Source organism: Antechinus flavipes, chromosome 1 (assembly GCF_016432865.1).
Source record: "Antechinus flavipes isolate AdamAnt ecotype Samford, QLD, Australia chromosome 1, AdamAnt_v2, whole genome shotgun sequence".
NCBI classification, from domain to species: Eukaryota; Metazoa; Chordata; class Mammalia; order Dasyuromorphia; family Dasyuridae; genus Antechinus; species Antechinus flavipes.
In genome coordinates this window covers 468887111-468896839 of record NC_067398.1, presented here as the reverse complement: position 1 = coordinate 468896839, position 9729 = coordinate 468887111, and the positions used below count along the sequence as shown (strand labels likewise).

At 33.7% G+C, this 9729-nt stretch overlaps 1 long non-coding RNA gene across 1 annotated transcript; it reads left to right on the top strand.

Moving 5' to 3' along the window:
- The first annotated feature begins 4053 nt into the window (after nt 1-4053).
- Nucleotides 4054-8109, top strand: LOC127543860 (uncharacterized). The gene is made up of 2 exons (XR_007949323.1): nt 4054-4238; nt 4269-8109. It is a non-coding gene; the product is annotated as an uncharacterized LOC127543860 (long non-coding RNA).
- Nucleotides 8110-9729: the final 1620 nt, after the last annotated feature.

Here is a 9729-nt window from a genome sequence, read left to right as displayed (position 1 = left end):
CTGGGATTTTCATAGTATGTCAAGATAACCAAGTAGGAATCTTGAATTTAATTTAGTTTAACACAAATTGGTGACATTGGGCTATAATACGAGATGTTGAGTAAAGAAAACCCAATTCAAACTGCTTTTCATATTTACTAGCTATGTGACCCTGAGCAAATCACTTAATATCTGTATATATCAAACAAGTTTCTATTTTCTATCTACTACATCATTGGTAGGTTGCAGTATGCATTGTTAGATGGAATTTTCATACTAGGAGAATCCCCACATTGCTGAAAGAACAGATTCTTCAAATATTTTTGTAATTATAATATCCTAGCACTCCTTAAAAGTTAATCCACATGTTATGAGTTGTTGCATCACATGAGATTTATTAATGATTTTAACTCATTCAATTATCAATGAAAATATTTCATTAAAAACCTCTAAGTGGGTTTCAAAAATATATGCCACACTTCTATAATCTACTATATTTCATTATCATTTACCATTAATAATGTAGTTCCAAACCATTAGGGCATTTTCTGATAAGGAATTCTAATACAGTTAGCAAAGTCTATCTGTCAATGATCGCCAGGTTATTTACTCTGTTAAAAATTAACTTAATAATAATACTTTCAGATTTTATTCCTTAAAGGAAATGGAATACTGATGTGTGCTTTTCAAACTTGAGAAAAAAACATGCTATATGTTTTGAATCCAATTATGAATACCATGTGAAAATGTTTTTCTGTTGTCATCAAAAGGGAGGGGAGAAAGTCATACCCAATGTCATATATCTGTGCATTGCTGATGCTATTGATTCCTTTTTTTTTTTCAGAAACATCTTGAAACTTGTCAAGTTTTACTGGAGGTGATTTGCAATTAATTCAACAGGCATTTTAATCTTACAAATTTGTGACTTATAATATTGTAATCAAGCTACTGGAAGTAAATATTAATCAATTAGTGAACAAGAAATGCCATTTTCAGTTTTCTACAATAGTGTGCCCAGGCCTGAAGAGAAAGACCTCCACGAAATATAGCACTAATGAATTCATGCTTCTTAATTTCTCATCATTTACATTATGCATATTCATCTATTTCATTTGTTTTTGCAAGTAAGCACTATATTGGGGAGGAATGGATTATAGGGGTACTGGACAACTCAGAGAACTGAAACTGGAATACAAACATTTGATTTTAATTGATTCAAATGCAACTGTTTGGAAACTACCAAAAAGAGTTACTCTGTACTTAATGAGTAATCTGAATGAGAAAATTTGTAGTCCATTTCTTAAGAATTACCATTTTCAGCATTGTAATAGGTAACTGTTATAACTGAATTTGTAATTTCATGTAGACAATAAAATTAATATGGTCATAGATATTAAAATACTCAGTTCCTCTTCCCTAGTAGAGATCTAGATCCAGACTGGGGTACATGAGTAAGTATTAGATAAGTCTGCACCCTTATCATTGCACCATTTTGAATAAATAGCAAAGTTCCCCACCCATCTGGTGATAATCAAATTCCAACACACTAAAATTCATTCTAAACTGGATGATCATTCTTGCTAATTTAAATAAAAATCACATTTGGTTTCAACTTTTTAAAAAGAATGATTCTAACAGTGAAATCACAGAAACCTGAGATTACTCTCAGAGTAATGACGCAAGGTTCAAGGAGTTTTTCACTTCTTGTGCTCATGTCTATTTTTTTTTCTTTTTAACAATTTAATAAGCGCAATCCAGATAAATATCAAGTAAAAGTCACATTTCCTATTTGATGAGTGGATTAGATGAGCAAGAAGTAGCCATGTTCTGTTCCTAGGTTTCATTGCAAACTGGAATCACCTCCATGATTATAATTCTGGGAAGAATTCCCAAGAATTCTAAGGTGTCTTCAGTCTCTTAAGTAATCTCTCTGAGTTCAGGTTAGAGCATGATAAAGTTTCATGCCATAGATCCTATGCTAAGTATTTCTTTCTTTAGGAGTAGCCGCTAGCACAAGTTCTGAATCTGTTATGAGGGCATGCCAGTGGCATGGAGAAATAAGATTTTTTATTATGTGACTTAACTTCCAACTTGAGACAGTGACAAGCAAGCTGCTACCTATATCCTGCTTAAATGTGGGTGTTTAAAACTCAAGTTTCCTGAATTACAAAGTCCCACATCACATACATATACACACATTCATGCTCACACACACATCCCCCCACACACACATGCACCCAAATTACCTTGTAATAAAATATGAATGTATTGACTATGGAAAATATATGAGAAATAAGACAGTCCTTTTAAATCAAGCTCATATATGTTAATAATCCCAAACAGAATTAAGACAAAATATCACTGATATGTTAGATGGAGATATAGGAATTCTCAATAAAAAGAGATATATAACAGCTAGTTTATCAGATTTCTTAATGAGCAGAGATTCACAGTAGTCACTAGCATGCTATAGCTATGAAAGTAGATACTCTCACATAACAAAAGTTACAATATACAAACAACAGTGTTCATTGAAAAAAGTCTTATATCTTCAGTCACTGAATCTACTGCTCCATTAATCCTACTAGCTAAGAACTTGCAATGGATTTTTAAGAACAGATATGCCAAAGTTACTTTGCTTGAACAATGTTAGTAGTTTATTACTTTACATTTAAATTACAATGAGATTCAGGGTTGCCATGGCCTTATGTTTAATTTGATGTTGTCCAGATAATTGCCACTTTTTTTGACTGGTAACAGTGTAGACACAACTAGAATGTCATTGCTAATATTTCAGGCAAACAGATTTGTCCATAAGACTAAAACAAACAAACAAACAAACAAAAAAAAAAAACAGAAAAAAAAAAACAGAAAAGAATACAGTTAGTCAATTAGCTATTTTGCTTACATAACAACAAACATCTGAGTACTTGGAAATATCTGTATTATTTAATAATGAGATTTTCACCTAAAAAGTTGGTGCTATGGAGAAAAATGACTGCTTAGGTTCTGTAGGTGGTGGAACTTAACTTTCTTATGCAGTAATTGGTCACAGACAATTCTTTTTGTTAAAATCTCTTATTAAAAAGAGAAACCCATATATAGAACAAACACATTTAATCTAAATTTCTTTTAGGTAAATTAGAAAAGAAGTTTTAGAGGAAGTAGCATAAACAGTACAACACAAAATCTTGCAGAGTAGGAATTACCTGAAATGTTATCCAGCCATTCCCTTCGTGGTTGTTAAAATGACTCTTTTCATTAATAAAATTCATTATAAAAACTAATTTTATAAAACTACCACTCACAATCTAAAAGTTTCAGAAATCCCATTTGGCTTTTTGGGAGATTCTGAACAAATGGTAAATTTTCCTAGCTCTCAATTTCTCAACTATTGATGTCATACTCTTTTACCTTAACAAACAATACCTCATTTGTGCCTCCATGTATATCAAGACAGTTTTAAGCTACTTGTAATGATAGACAGACCTTTATGGTGGTGTCACAATTAATAGAAATTTTTTTCACACATTTAAAACAAAACAAGTATTTTGCTGTTTTAATTTGGTCATTATACTTTAATCCATGAGTCTTTTCTCCATAGTCACTTTGAAAATGCCTGAGAAAAGGCAAAGAGTAACTCAAAAATGAATTCATTTGAGCCATTCAGGAAAACTTTTATATTCGCTTAAATAATTTACAGCATTTTTTTCATGCAACATTTGTAGGTCAGTCTTCAGAATGACCTTTCCAGATGGCTCTGGCTGGATAAGCCTTGATATTTTTTCAAGGAGTTTTGCATGTTTACATGACTGAAACGTCATAGATTGGCAGAAGAACTGAGAAAATCTTCCACAGCCTCATCTTTAGGGAACTTCTGTAATTTAATTTTATATATATGTGAAACTTGTGAGATGTTGATAGTGTGTATTATCAAAGTCTTGAGTGGTTTTCAGCTATGCAAAGAGGATATTTCCAGAAATATTTTAGATGTCTTGTGGACATTTGTATATTGTTTTAGTTACTAGCTTTGACCAATATCACAAACTGTGCTAAGTGGGTAGGATAGGATGGGATGGGATGGGATGGGATGGGATGGGATGGGATGGGATGGGATGGGATGGGATGGGATGGGATGGGATAGGATAGGTTAGGATAGGATAGGATAGGATAGGATAGGATAGGATAGGATAGGATAGGATAGGATAGGATAGGATAGGATAGGATAGGATAGGATAGGATAGGATAGGATAGGATAGGTTAGGATAGGATAGGATAGGATAGGATAGGATAGGATAGGATAGGATAGGGTAGAGTAGGGTAGGACAGGATGATAGGAGAAGACAGGGGAAAAGGGGAGAGGAGAGGAGAAAAAAGGAGAGGAGAGAAGAGAAGATGAGAAGAGATGAGAGAAAAGGAGAGGAGAGAGAAGCAAGAAGAGGAAAGGAGAGGAGAAGAGAGAAGAAGAGGACAGGACAGGAGAGGAGAGGACAGGAGAAAATGGGATGACTTTAAGAGACAATTAAATACTTACCCCAGATAGGAATTTCTCTTCTCTTCTATATCTCCATTTATGTAAAACATAAAATTTCCCCTGAAATAAGATGGGGAAGAGAGGCGAGGAGAAGACAGGACAGGACAGAACAGAACAGGAGAGGACAGAACAGGACAGGACAGGACAGGAGAGGACAGGACAGGACAGAACAGGACAGAAGAGGACAGGACAGGATAGAAGGGGACAGGAGAAAATGGGATGACTTTAAGAGACAATTAAATACTTACCCCAGATAGTAATTTCTCTTCTATATAAAACACAAAAGTTTTTCCTGAAATAAGATGGATGCTTCCTCTATACAAAAAGCAGGAGGTAACCAATCCCAAGTCTCCTTTGCTGTGGATACTGAGTAACTTTTTTTTCAACTATATTCCATAAATGTTAATCACACACCTTCCTTCTCAGAATAGTAATCTTAGATGTTCATCTTGATTCTACTTGATTTCCTTAAAAAATTTTGTTTCTCACATTAAATCCTTAAATCCTCTTCATATGTATTTGATGGGAGTACTTGGTGGAACTGGACACAAATGTTCATTCTCTTGGAAAGTAAAGTTATAAACATTATTTATTATAATTTGGAGAAACATGAAAATTTTTTTCAATTTTCCTTTAATATCTATTTTTATGAAATAGAAATTGTGATTTTTTAAATAACAAACCAAAAATCCTTCCTTGGATCTACAGACTGGGGTTTTTTAAAGGGTTATGTTTTCTAAATTGAAAAAAATGCACAATGAAATATGTTCCTCTTTAATGCAAAAACACAGTAACCCTAGTTACAAAAGGGATGTGTCCAAATGATCCAGTTATTGGCAAGGAGAGCCAAGAATACACATGGATCCTAATCCCTGATTAGGCACAGCCCTCAGAAAATTCCCTCTCTTCAGTTTTCCCTTTCTGTAAAATGAAGATAATACTTACATACCTACCTCATAGGAATATTGAGGATTAATTAGCTTATGTGTGTTAAGTGCTTTATAAGTAAAAAGCACCATTATATTTGATAAGTATTATTCTTAATACAAATGGGAACTGTGTACATCGAAGGAAGAAGATTTCCATAATAGGAATGGAATGGGAGTGAGGTGGGATCTAAAGTGGAGTGGTATTAGTAAGAAAACAGCAATAATTTATTGAGCAAAGAATAGAATTATTTTGGTCATTTAATAAAATTCAAACCTTTTCTGAAAAGGTCTGTGTAGAATTTATTTATTTATTTATTTATTATCAACCATTGTTAAGATGGCTTCTTTTTCTACACTAATACAAATTTTATTTTAATGAAAGTTTAACTTCTTTCCCAAATCTGAATCTTAACATACATTTTAAATTTATTCAAAGAATTCTATTCCCTCTTAGTGTCTGGGGAGTACACATCCATATCCATATATTCAAGGATGAAACATATGCTCCCATAGTACATCTCTAATGAGAGCCAAGGGGCATTAAAAACTGAAAACTTCCAATATCACTATATAGTTAGCAGCCTAACAAAAACCCACCACTACAGTAGGGTTTTTCAAAACCAGGGGACTGAGAAAAGAAACATTGTTCCTCCACATTTAGATGTCATTCCCCAACTTGGATGATTCCCTTTAAAACCTATAAAGATTTTAAAGCATCATTCTTGTCTGTTATTCTTGAGCTGATTCATTTTCTCATTAGAAGTACATTTTAACTGCTTTAGAGAAATCTTTACACAAGAGCTTCAGATAGTTTTATATAACTTTACAAATGAAATTTTTAGTGAAAAGAGAGGGAAAGTTGTTTTATTTTTTTTAAATGGGGATGTTGTCCAGTGCAATAATATTTGTTTCTATTAGTTCAACTTTAAACCTGCTAAGAAGTATTGAAGAATAACATTTTTTTCTTTTGCTATTAACTTTGTATAAATTTTCAATAATTGCAGGAATATTGAACTAGTGCTAAATCCATGAAACTCCTTTGCTACCTTGTAGGAATTTTTAAGAAATTTAATAATTTCATATAGTATGACACATATTATCAATGTTTTAAGAATGTAATTTCATTGAGGAATAATTTTAAATATAGACAGATATAAAAATATATGTATACATAAACAAATGCTCAGGACATTTTTCTCTAAATCATTTTCTTCTGAATGTTATTATGTCTCTGAATTCATATACCATTGGAACTCCAATGAAGAGATTTTTAAAAGTTTATTTTGAGTAGTTTTTAAAAGTTTTTGTTCCTGAAGTTCTCATGACATAAAATCAAGTGAATCCTGCAGCTTCTGACATCTAGTTTGAAGGCAGTATTTTGTCATCTCAAAATTTTAGATTGGTTAAAATATTTCTAATAAAGTAGAAAAGTTAAACTGTATAAAGTTTTCTGATATAGTGTTCTCAGCTCATACAACTGTCAAATTTTTAAAATTACATTTAAAAGACATTAAACTTACAGAGTACGAGTGAGGGCTGAGGTAGGAGCAGAAATTAATCCAAATCAATCCTAGATCAACCCTAATTAGAGCAACCCTAATTGATCTTGGGTCCCAGATCAATTATCCAGATAAATTCTATCTTCTTCCAGTTCTAAAATTCTATGATAGTATGACCAGGCAGAGGTATTGCTTGTTTTCCATGCAGTTGAGAAGTGGAGATTGACAGTATCTGTGCTTTGTTTGCATAAGAGTAAATTTATTTGAAGGATTCTGTTCCCTCTTAGTGTCTAAGGAATACACATCCATGTCCATACAAGGATGAAACATTTGCTCCCTTAGTGACATAGTTCCATAGTGACAAAATAATTCAGAGCCAGAACTTCTAAAGTGAAATTTCTTTAGAAAAACAAGAGGAAAAGAATAGTATTAACCATCCAATCCATATAGCTGCCATCAAAAATACAGAATCTCCAGAATGTCAGTATCAGAGAAGACCTCATGGATCACCTCATCCATTCCTTTTCATTTGACAGATTAAGGAGCTAAAGTCCAGAGGTAGGATTGCATAGTTAGCACAGAATCTAGACTAAAATCAGATGTTCTCAGGCTCCCTTTCCCTTGCCTTCCCATTCTGCCACACAGAGAGCCCCCACAGAGGCCCAGGAATAAAAGCTCCAGAAGCCCTTTCAATAAATGAATGATAAAAAACAAACTGCTCCAGTTTAAATGTATTATATATTTCAATTACCTCGAAAAGACCCAGAAAAAGAATTCTGGAATTCTCTGAAATCTAATAAAGCATAAAGATCTGTCTATCCTAATCATCCATACCCACCCCAGCAAAATATGAGGGATTTGACTTGAGACAAATAGCATCTGCAATACCGGCTTTGCTTTTCTTATTAAAAGCTTATTCATTACGTTAATATCAACTATTATTATTTTGAACATTAAACCAGTATTCCATAATGACTTTTTATTTTTAATCAGGTACACTCAGTTAAAGCTCTACCTCATGAGCAAAACCGGAAAAGTTCTCCTTCCCTCAAAAGAATGTAGCAGTGATACAAAGGATAGCATGATGGACTTGGATTCAAATCCCACCCTCACCACTTACTGCCTGACTGTGACCTTCGCAAATCATTCTACCACTTTTTTTTTTTTTTAGAAAAGTGAATCCACTTTTCTCATCTGCAAAATGATAGGGTTGAACCAGATGATTTCTAAGGTCCCTTTTAGCTCTTACATTCTGTGTTTTATGATCCTGATGTTTCTCAGCCTATCATTTCCCCAGCCACAGTATTTATACAAAATTAGTTTGTGACTGAAAGATAGTAACAAAAGTCTACATGAGCAAATATTTGGTCAATTGTTCTAAAATAGTGAGTGACCTAGGAAGAAATGCTATTCAGTGTTGCCCCTCAGTTACAGAGTGACAGAAAACTTGATCTGTCATTATGTAGCATGGGCAACCTCAAAACAAAGGAGAAGATGAAAGTTTTTTAAAATGCCAAGGTTTAGTTTATGCTTTTTCCATAAACAGAGCAAAGAGAACAAGGAGTGTCTTGGGGGGGAGGGGGAAGAGGGGAATCATATTCATATAAAAACCAAATTGTATTCTGAATTTCTGGGTAAACAAACACCTTTGCTGAAGGATGAGGGAGGGGAGGGAATCCTTTCTAATGGTTTCTTTATAATTTTTAGTGAGAGAGGGTCAGATTCAAAGTTTGTATGATAATAACAGGCTCTGCCATCTTGGTTTCTTCATTTGGAAGGCAAGAATGTGTCAATGAGATTGCAAGGATGTAAAACCAGTTTATAATCAGTTGGTTAAAAACCCAGAACAATGACTATTTCCCACTAGCTTCAGCATCTAGTAAGAAACATCTAATAGAAAAATAGAAATATTTTATTTAGCATTAGACCATGCAAGATATAAACCTGATTCCAAGTGGCTGGGATTTGTGTTACATCCACTATTTTTCATGCCCTGATTGCTTTTAAGTCAATGAGTTTTACATCGAACTACCTCAACTGCCTTTGTTTCATTTTGGAGCATATGAAATCATGCACTTTGTAAAGAACAGTTTGTTTATTTTCCATTTAAAATTTTTTAACAAAGTGGTGCAAAGAAACATTTAAAACTTTGTATAAGACATTATAAGGTGACCCCACTTCAGGAGGTTGCTGTTACTTTTCATTTCTAAGTTCGGTTTGGGGTACAATCCTTGTTTCCACTCAACACCTTATGAGCTGCTTTCAATTTCCTTCATTTGCCTTAAACTGTTGCGCTTTTTTCCCTGCCGGTCCCCACCACCACCACCCCCCTTTTTAAAATCTATCTTTGAAAAAACAATGTAACAGGTGGCAGATTAATAGCATACCGAAGAGAATGGACCAATAATTTCTCAGTTCCCTGTTGCAAACTGTTTGCATCACCAACTAGCTGATTATGATATAACCATTCCTGTGCTTCTACTCTTACATGATCATTAAAGAAATGAGATCACAGAGGTCCCCTTCGTGTTTCTAGGGAACAGTGTAGATAGATATTTCCTACCCCACCCTGCCCCAGTACAAGCACACTGACTGGAGCCCAATGATGACCATGGCAGTCAGGGCCTGTACTTGAACTTGTAAACATTGTACAAATGTATTTGGGATTTTATTTGAAATGAAGAATTAAAATAGGTATGAAATTTTTTCCTTCCTGTAAATAGCTATACTCAGACTCCATGTATCCAAACATTCCTTTAGAGTCCAGATTGTAAAGAGTGTTGTTACT